The sequence below is a fragment of the Polypterus senegalus genome, chromosome 13 (assembly GCF_016835505.1).
Source record: "Polypterus senegalus isolate Bchr_013 chromosome 13, ASM1683550v1, whole genome shotgun sequence".
Classification (NCBI taxonomy): domain Eukaryota; kingdom Metazoa; phylum Chordata; class Cladistia; order Polypteriformes; family Polypteridae; genus Polypterus; species Polypterus senegalus.
Genome location: NC_053166.1, coordinates 133018415 through 133028952, shown reverse-complemented (window position 1 = coordinate 133028952; position 10538 = coordinate 133018415). Strand labels below are relative to the sequence as shown.

The following is a 10538-nucleotide window of genomic DNA, read 5'->3' as shown; positions in this document are numbered from 1 at the left end:
GGACTTTATTTCACCTAATTGTTTGTGTTGTACAGCTGTTCTGATGAAAAAGTTGAAAGAAAAGTGAAAAATACATAACCAAATAAGCTTATATACTTAGTGATTTAGATTTAGTGGGATAATAATTAGTAAAACCTTTATTTATTGCCAGAGAAGTCTTCTCTTGTTGCATTACCAGTAAAGAAATACTGTTAAATGATGGATTTTTTAATGTAAACATTTTAAGTTGTAAGCATTAAACTGCTATCCCTATGGGTGGAAAATTCTCCATCCCGCTACAGTTTTCCACCAGTAGTTCATAAAAAAAGTTGAGCTGAGCATCCATAGCCACAAATATTCTTATGTCTAAATAGCCAATTTTACTTTCACATTCTTCTTTCTCTATGTATGTATGTATGTATGTATGTATGTATGTATGTATGTATGTATGTATGTATGTATGTATGTATTTATTTATTTAACGATATCCATTTAAAGACTTGGCTCTGTAGGTTGTACCTTCCTTCTTTAGTAACTCAGCCATTGAAAAAGTACCCTCCAAATTGAACTGCCTAGTTCCACCTCTTCGAGCAAATTAATAACCAATTGACCAATCCGTGCAATGGCGATCTTTCGTTCGCTCCGCAGATCTGCATAATTTGATTGGATTTCCAATGTAGCGGAGCTGCGGAAGTTTGCTGCTAAGCTTTGCAGGGAGGGGCGGGTGTGGCAAAGCACGTTTGCTTGAAATGGGATAACCAATAGTGGGTTACAGTTTGTACGATTGGGCGGGACTTTAACTATGATTGGTTTTCAAAGTGCTTGTCAAGTATAGCAACCCCGACTACCGAGGTTTTTCGGCGTCATTATGTTTGCAGTCGTAGATGAAGCCGGAGGAATGGACGTTGGATGTTTGGTATGAGGTGAGTTAAAGCCGGAATGTTGACATTTTGGCAAGAAGCCTCATCTACTTTTACAGTGACCTTATTGATCTGTAAAAATGCTGATTTGTTCAGCATCCACCGTAAGCAATTCTAACGGCTGGAGAAGAAACGTTATCTTTACACGAAATGTCTTGCGTATGCGTGCGCGTGAGCTGGACAGTCGCATGGAAAAAGTGAATCCGAGAAGACGTTTCCATTGGAGTTCAGCTTAAATAACCGATAGACAAAGGGGAAACTACGGAAAATTGAAGAGGGCAGAGCTTGTTGGACCCGAGGCGTAGCATCTATTTCCAGTGATGTTGCTAAATAGAGAGAGAGCGAGAAAGCAGGCACGAAGAGAGCCGCAGGGAGGTAAGTGGCGCTGGACGCGGTAGGCTTAAGTAGCTACAGCAGTGGAATGAAAGAAAGGTATTGTACCGAGAAACAGACGAAGGAAAGAAAGCAAGCAGATTAACCAGTAAGTTTGTCTTGAGCCGCTGGATAACTGGAAAGTGACAATGAAAGCCATAGCATTTATCACTTTGAGAACGGAGCGACGACCATGGATGGTAACATTCTAGGAGGAGTTATTTTGGGTTGTACCGAAACTAATACTCTGGAGCTCTCTTTTGTATACTGTTCAATAATTATGTCCGCCTTGGTTCTGTCGGACGTTGTCAGTATCACTATAAAAAGGTTATTGACAATACCCCTTATTCTGATTAACGTGCTTTTTTCAGGTCGATTGTCTCCTATTTCAACCAAAGTTTATTAGGTGAGAGGTTTATGGTTGCTGATCCCAAATAAAAGTTAAGTGGAACATCCTAGACATTTCTTCTTCTTTACTGCAAACATCCGTTTGTTCCATTCTTTCTAAATAAAATATTTCCACGATACTTTTAATTAAAAAGTATCTAAGATGACAAAATATTGTTACTCTTTCATTGTTAAAGTCGAGTCTGAACCACATTCTGCATTTCTTTATTTAAAAAAAAAAGTGGTTTCTAAATGAGTAACATTAGTTTGCGCATTGTGCAATGTCTTCTGCAATTAATTTAGTTTGAAGTTAGTCACAATTTAAAAAATGGTAACTAAATAATTTTGGTAACTGACAACTTTAGGATCACAGATGGTTTTCTGGAACAGTAAGGTAATCATCAAACATCTGTGCTGTAGATACTGTAGTTCAATAGTAGAGTATATTTTTCCCCTATGGCTGATGTACAAATACGGATAAAGCTTTGTGCAGAAACACGTTTGACGTTATTGAGGTTGCATTAGCTAGTTTACACATTCAATGATTTCCATTAGCCAGAAATGTAATTCACATATACCAGTTAAGTGTTGCCTTCTGCATTTGTCTGTTTTCTTCAGTTTTACTGGCAAGTCCAGCTAGAAATATTATGAATGTACAAGCAGAATGGTCAAACTAGAGTAAGAACAGTCAACATACCACTTTTTTGGGAACATTCAAGTTCCTAGTTAATTACTACACTCCTGGATAATGGCCAGTCAAAAACATGTGCTGTTGTAAAGTCAATATTGAGATATGTGTCTTGTGATTACAACTCCCAATTATTAGTTGTCTTATTACAATTCTTGATATTCATAATGACTAAACTTTATTTCTGGAAATGCTTTCAGAAAGTTGGACATTTTGGAATGTAAAACAAGCTTTCCTAATTGTTTTTTAATGTGTTCTGAACTGAGTGCAAAGTTTATTTAAAGAATATTGCACTAAACATAAAATGCCATACAAAACATTGTTCCAAGCTTACTAGAGAACATTCTAGTAATTCTTTAATCAATTGGCAGATTTTTTATCACTAAAGACCATCGGTGATGAATAAATTGGCTGATCACAAAAATCTTTTTTGAACACTGCCTTCCTGAGCATTACGGTAATTTAGTTGTGCCAGAGCAGTAAGGCAGACTACCAGAGAGAGAGAGAGAGAGGGAAGTTTGGAATACTAGCCTTTACACTAAAGAAAGTGGAGTAATAAACTGAGAAAAAGGAATCGGAGGGGTTGACCTGTGCAATTACGCAAGTAGCAGAAAAGGCTGCTTTAATTTAGACCTGTTTATTCTGTCCACTAATTAAAATGAGCACTGTCCGTCTGAGTTTAGATGGTGAATGAACTTGTATTACGTACATCAGTTCACATTTTCAATTAGAAAAACGAAAGAAGAATTTGAAATTGCTGCTTAGTAAACATTAGACTTGGCGTAAAAGCAAAATTTGTCTATTTTGCGTGTAAACCTATTAAGCATTTTTTCCTTAAATTTCCTTAACATCTTATGAACATTTGATCGTTTTGTTGCTTTTTTGTTTCTATTGTGTTTATTATTTGTGTATGTCTTACAGTACTGTGTTGGTAAGAAACAAGTATTGCATAATCAAAATGGTAATCTGTATTTGAAGAATTAGGAATGTTCAGCTGTTTTACTGGAAAGAAAAACAAAAATACAAAAAACTGTAAATATAAGTAAATGTAGTATTTCAACAACAAGGAAAACTGTAGTGCAATTAATGATTAAAATATTTAAAACCTTTAAGTACATGTACTGTATATTTACATTTAGGCAATGTTTTAACTGTCACTTGAAGTGTTGTGTGAGAATATACAGTACTGTTATTTTTATTAGATCGTGAAAGCTGGCTTTTTCAAATTAAGCTTTGAAAAGTTTTAGATGCGTACATTACAGAAAAAAGCAAGTATGATGGCATGTAATTATGAGATGCATTATGTACTATATACTATGGATAAATATTTTCTCTATGTGTTTTATAAGTTTAAAGTATAATTTAAGGAAATCTTAGTGTTTTATATGGTCACCTAACAATTCACCAAGATATATATATATTTTTTTTTTTAACACGTGTGGACTATAGTTTAATTACCGTATTTTTCGGACCATAAGACGCACCCAGTTTTTAGAGCAGGAAAAGAAGAAAAAAATACTCTGAACCAAATAGTACCGGTATACTAACATATTTAGTAAAATATAGCAAAATACGGTAATATTTAACAGCGTAAACTGAACAGTGGTGTTAAGAACCATCATCACTTCCATTAACAAATGAGGAAAGACTTAGAGGCTCAAGCACTTTTCTAGTTTTCTGGAAGCCCCAAAAACGCATCATCGCTAGTGTTAGAATTTATGAAGCTCAGTTGCTCACAATCACATATCACTTCCTTCGCTAAGTTCATATATGATATTTTCAGTTCCATCTAAGACATTGCTAATTCCACATTTTTTGAATGATCGTGCAACGATTTCCTCCTTCACTGACTGCCATGATGTTTTAACCCATTCACAAACTTGAGTGATAGTGGGCCTCTTCATTTGCCCAGTAGAAGTCAGATCATGATTCCCAGCAGCCATCCATTTGTTCCACTCTTCTCTCATAAAGACTTTAAATGGTTTGTTGATTGAAACGTCGAGAGGTTGCAACTGGCTGGTAAGACCCGCAGGAATTACAGCTAGATGACTCTTCACCTCTTAAAATCTGTTTTTTGTTTCGTTAATATGTGCTCTGAACTGGTCAAGCACTAAGATTTTTTCAGAAGCCCTCCAGGACGTTTGGACCACACGTTTTCAATCCATACTTTCATTCCATTTTCGTCCATCCATCCTTTTTCATGAACATGCACAACAACTCCTCATGGAATAACATCTTTTGGACAGGTTTTCCTTTTGAAAATTAGCATCGGTGGCAATTTGGTGCTGTCAGCACAGCAGGACAACACAGCAGTGTAATGTGTTTTCTATGGTTATTGTTTTGGCACCTTTTGAAGTCAACCGTCTTATTAGATGGCACATCAAAGGTTAGCGGGACTTCATCCATATTCCCAATCTGGTCCATTGGAAAATCATTTTTTTCCTAGCATTAATTACAAATTTATGAAAAGACAGAATCTTTGATTCATATTCTTGTGACATTTTTGTGCGCATAGCAAGGCCGCTTCTCATAAATCTGTAGCACCATGATGGCGAGCCAGTAAAATCCTTGATGCCTTTCTCTACAGCAATGTGTTTGGCTTCATAGATGATCATTTTTGTAGAAACTGAGAAGCCCATATTCCGGTGACGTGTGATCCATTCTTTCATGTCCATTTCTGTGGCCATTTTGCAGCATGCCCATGAAAAGTGTGCTACCGGTAGTTTTATCAAGTTTTTGCAGCTGATCCTTCTGTTTCCTCCACTCTTATTTTTTTCAGTTGGAGGTGGCCCAAAATGTCTCTCTGCTGCTCTGTTTCCATGTTCTTTTGCATATTTTACTACCTCCAGTTTAAACGGAATTTTATATGCTAATCTTTTCATCTTTGACATTTTGTACCGTTAGAGAATTGGTGTTTTTCTAAGGAAAATACAGTAATGAAAGAATTGTCAGTTATGAGAGACCTATTACTGTACACATCAGTAATTTGACTCCTACCACTTGGCGATTCACATGGGTTACCGTAAATCTTAATCCATGCATCGCCAAGCGGTATTACTATTAAAGGGCACCAACCAGCCTGACAGGCAGGGCTTTGCATGGCAGGAGAGATTATGTGTGTTTCTCCTGCCATGACGGGCTCCTTGCCTGCCTGTCAGGGCACTGTGCAGCATCACATAGGCCCGGGAGGCCGACTGGACGAACCCGTGCTCCGCCGAATGGAGCAGATGACACGGCGGACAGCGGCTCCTCGGATGGGTGAGTAGCGTGATCAGTATCTAGGCAGTGCATAGATGCTGATCATGCCTTTACAGTGGAACCTCGGTTTGCGAGTAACTTGGTTTACGAGTGTTTTGCAAGACAAGCTAAAATTTTTAATAAATTTTGACTTGATAAACAAGCGAGGTCTTGCAATACGAGTAGTATGTATACTCTGTCTGCTGAGCGTCCTGTGATCACAACTGAGCTGATGGTTCTTCACGCTCACTCTCTCACTGCGGGATTGTGGGCAATCGTCTCCTATTCTCCGTCTGAGTCGGCATGCCTCACTCATATAGTCAACATCCGTACGCACGTATACTGTTTACTACAGCATTGTGACAGTGTGTGTGTGTGGGTGCGCTTGTGTGCTGTGACGTGCGAGTCCCCGTCTTGCACCCCAAAACACGAAGCTGAGTCTCAGTACTTTAGCAGCACCAGCTTTATTCAGCTTGAAACAGCAACAGTGCGGTTATTGTAGTGGGATCTGCCACTCTCCTATACACATACACAGCAGTCAGGCAGGGTCGTGGCCAAGTACCCTGCGCATTTATAATGTTCCTTGTATCACCCATCGAAGGCAAGCGCTTGTAGCATGTCCGCGATCTTTTCGGATTCGCTTTTATGGCGAACTGCTACAGCGCTGGGAGACTGATTTGCTTTGGGACACTCTTCCGCGTGTCGTCACATTGGGTGGAATCCCACAAGAGTTTAGAAACTCGCTCAAACCAGCCATGATTCTTTTCAAAGGTAAAGTGCAGGTTAATTTGTTTCATGTATTTTTACTTTATATTTTGTATTAATCATTTTTATATGAATAGTTTTGGGTTGAGGAACGAACCGTCTGAGTTCCGATTATTTCTTATGGGAAAATTCTCTTTAATACATGAGTGCTTTGGACTGCGAGCACATTTACGGAACGAATTATGCTCGCAAACCAAGGTTCCACTGTATTTTGTTTTGTAAGTGCTGCTGGTTAGTGCACTTTAAAAAAGCACCTAGGCAGGGCTTTTTTTATTTTTTTAATTTACCACTGTACATTTTTTTTTTTTTTTTTTTTTGTTTAAACACATTTTGTTGTAGAAGTATGGTACCTAGGACACTTCTGGTGATGGAATTGAATCCTCCTGTCTGGACCTGTCCTTGATGATCTGATCCTGTCAATCAGTGTTACACACACACAGGAGGCATGAGCTGTGCTGATCATGTGACCTGAATGACTGACCATTGAGACTCCAGGAGGCGGGACTTGCAGTGCTCTCGCGAACACAGCTACAACAAGCTGGACATGGAGCAGCACATTAGTACCAGCACAGTAAGAAGCATGTGGAGGGAGAAAGGGAGACGACTGTCACAGGCTGTCATGGTTTTAATAATCTTATTTTCCCAGGTACCAGTACATCAAGTCCTTCCCCCTCCTCCCTTCGCGCCATCATCGGCATAGAGGTCATCTGACTCCTACTGTTGGCAGACGCTATCCCGCCTCCTTTCGCGTCATTTGTGGCATGTCTGAAAGTGGTGGGCGGGCATTACCTCGCTGCCTGTCCGTACGGCATCGCTGATTGAGCGGCTATGGCTTTAAGGGGCAGGGAGGGCAGACATCACCTCTAGCACCTGATTGGTTTGGTGTGTCCAAGAGTGGTGGGCGGGCGTTCCCTCGGCTCCCGTCCGTATGGCGTTGCTGATTGAGCGGCTATGGCTATAAGGGGCGGGGAGGGCAGACATCACCTCTAGCACCTGAACTGTAAATTGTAAGTACAGTAAGCGAACGCAGCAGCGGGCGACGGCGCATGGGACACCACAGGCAAACAAATATCCTTTTATAACAGCCTTGCTGGACAGCATTCAGACTATAAGACGCACCCTCATTTTTCCCCCCACTTTTGAGGAAAAAAAAGTGCGTCTTATGGTCAGAAAAATACGGTATAAGAATATCAAAGTTAATACTTATTAGACTGTAAAGCTTCTCCATGGAGCTTAGTGTATTTATTATTTTTTTAAAGAGAAAAGAATTTGAATTGGCCAATCCTGTAATTAGATACCGTGATCGGTATTGACTCTTAAAAAAACCAGGATCAGAGCATCCTCAATTTTCATGAAATTAACCAGCTATTCATGACCTTACCTGCTGCATAAGAAGTTATTATTCAGAATTATGGCAGTGTTGTTCTTATGCAGCAGGTTAGTGTAAGTGACAGTTTTATGATTGATGTGTATTGGTGATTATGAAAGAACGGTGAAGAGACATGAAAGCATTCAAGGAAATTCATGGAATAACAAAATTACACGCAAGTTAAAAAATATGATTTTTAGAAGGCAATGAGGAAATAGAATGAGACATGCAAGGAAAATGTGTTGCATTTATCAATTTGTGTCTCTTCTACAGTGGGTACGGAAAGTATTCAGACCCCCTTCAATTTTTCACTCTGTTATATTGCAGCCATTTGCTAAAATCATTTAAATTAATTTTTTCCTCATTAATGTACACACGGCACCCCATATTGACAGACAAAAAAAGAATTTTTGAAATTGTTGCCGATTTATTAAAAAAGAAAAACTGAAATATCACATGGTCCTAAGTATTCGGACCCTTTGCTCAGTATTTAGTAGAAGCACCCTTTTGAGCCAATACAGCCATGAGTCTTTTCTTGGGAAAGATGCAACAAGTTTTTCACACCTGGATTTGGGGATCCTCTGCCATTCCTCCTTGCAGATCCTCAGGTTGGTCAGGTTGGATGGTAAACGTTGGTGGACAGCCATTTTTAGGTCTCTCCAGAGATTCTCAATTGGGTTTAAGTCAGGGCTCTGGCTGGGCCATTCAAGAACAGTCACAGAGTTGTTGTGAAGCCACTCCTTCATTATTTTAGCTGTGTGCTTAGGGTCATTGTCTTGTTGGAATGTAAACCTTTGGCCCAGTCTGAGGACCTTAGCACTCTGGAGAAGGTTTTTGTCCAGGATATCCCGGTACTTGGCCGCATTCATCTTTCCCTCGATTGCAACCAGTCGTCCTGTCCCTGCAGCTGAAAAACACCCCCACAGCATGATGCTGTTACCGCCATGCTTCACTGTGGGGACTGTATTGGACAAGTGATGAGCAGTGCCTGGTTGTCTCCACACATACCGCTTAGAATTAAGGCCAAAATGTTCTATCCTGGTCTCATCAGACCAGAGAATCTTATTTCTCACCATCTCGGAGTCCTTCAGGTGTCTTTTAGCAAACTCCATGCGGGCTGTTGTGTGTCTTGCACTGAGGAGAGGCTTCCGACAGGCCACTCTGCCATAAATCCCTGACTGGTGGAGGGCTGCAGTGATGGTTGACTTTCTACAACTTTCTCTAATCTCCTGACTGAATCTCTGGAGCTCAGCCAAAGTGATCTTTGGGTTCTTCTTTAACTCTCTCACCAAGGCTCTTCTCCCCCGGTAGCTCAGCTTGGCCGGACGGCCAGCTCTAGGAAGGGTTCTGGTTGTCCCAAACGTCTTCCATTTAAGGATTATGGAGGCCACTGTGCTCTTGGGAACCTTAAGTGCAGCAGAAATGTTTTTGTAACCTTGGTCAGATCTGTGCCTTGCCACAGTTCTGTCTCTGAGCTCTTCAGGCAGTTCCTTTGCAGGGGTGCGGAAATCCAACGCCCGACTCGTCCGACACGGGTAAATTGACCGTCGGACAAGTGTGTTTTTCTGGTTTCAGTTGTCCGCGGACAAGTGCAATTTTCTGGAGAAAAAATATATGTGCTGTGCAGGGCACATTTTACCACTACTTTCAAATTAATTTGGACACGTACTTCGTGCGGAAACAGTCTACTTAGGCATGTTCATCATGTCTCAAAAATGACGGCTGATTTTTCAAAGGAGAAGCGGTCTTACATAAGTATTTTACCCTACTATTTACATGCTTCGAGATGCGGTCATTTTTTCATGCCGACATTACGATGTAATCTGATGATTTTTCATAAATCGAGAACTTTTATATATTACTGATAAAATTCATTGTTTCTACATAAAAATGCAGTCATTTTACTTACAATGCAAATGTTTTCACCACATAACAAAGCTTGTTAGGTAGTTAATCTTTCCTGAGATTTGCGATTTCGCATAGGTTGTGATATATTGAGTTAAGAAATTTATTGCGTGACAGCATCAATTTTGATGAGCTGTCTATAGATCGTTTTTGATTAGAGAATTTTTTATATAAAACAAGTTGGTTTCGTGCTGTCAGTTTATTAAAAATAAAGAAGAAAACATTCTAATGGTTTCCAAATGTTATGAAGTATCTATAAAAATCTTCACTTAGACGCGATTATTTTTTCCCGACAACATCGGTAATATTTACTTCTTTGGAAATGTACCATCTTGCAGAATTTCGAATACGTCATTAGGAATTACCTGCTTAACTCATAATGCACTGCGGTATGCACGTTTTTCTCAATATATGCGTGTTGCTGAAACTGAAGCAAGTAGCATCGCTGGATGAGAAATGGATCGCTTTCTTGATTAAAACTGGCACAACAGGCCCTGAAAAACATGACAATGAAGGCAAGAAAAGAAAAACTAAAGCTGAAAGGGACCGTGAGTATGATAAAAACTAAAACGGTCTTTTCAATCGCAATGGCTCAAAGAGTTTCCATGGGTAAATGCAGACGACACTGACTCCGTTTTTTGCCAAATTTGCCGTCAGTATCCACTTATTGCCGACAAAACGTCCACATTATTTACCGGCAAGAAAGTCGACAGAAAAGACACACTACTGTCGCATCAGCTGTCTGCGAAACACATTGCCTGTATGTCAAAGCATGAGTCTAAAAGTAAGAAAAAAGTTGGTTCAATTGAAAAAGCGTTTTCTAAAGTTGAACGCTCGGAGGTTGAGCGTTATGCTAAGCTGTTCAATACTGCTTACGCTGTTGCTAAGCACAACAGGCCATTCACTGACTTTCAAT

General features: G+C 39.8%; 1 protein-coding gene across 2 annotated transcripts in view; it reads left to right on the top strand.

The window, feature by feature from the left end:
- Positions 1-797: 797 nt before the first annotated feature.
- The window catches only part of chst12a (carbohydrate (chondroitin 4) sulfotransferase 12a), a 30367-nt gene continuing 20626 nt past the window's right edge, over positions 798-10538 (top strand). The window contains exon 1 of one of the 2 annotated variants that reach the window (XM_039775042.1): positions 798-902. The gene's annotated coding sequence lies outside the window, so the exon portion shown is untranslated. The other variant, XM_039775043.1, reaches the window with a different exon arrangement.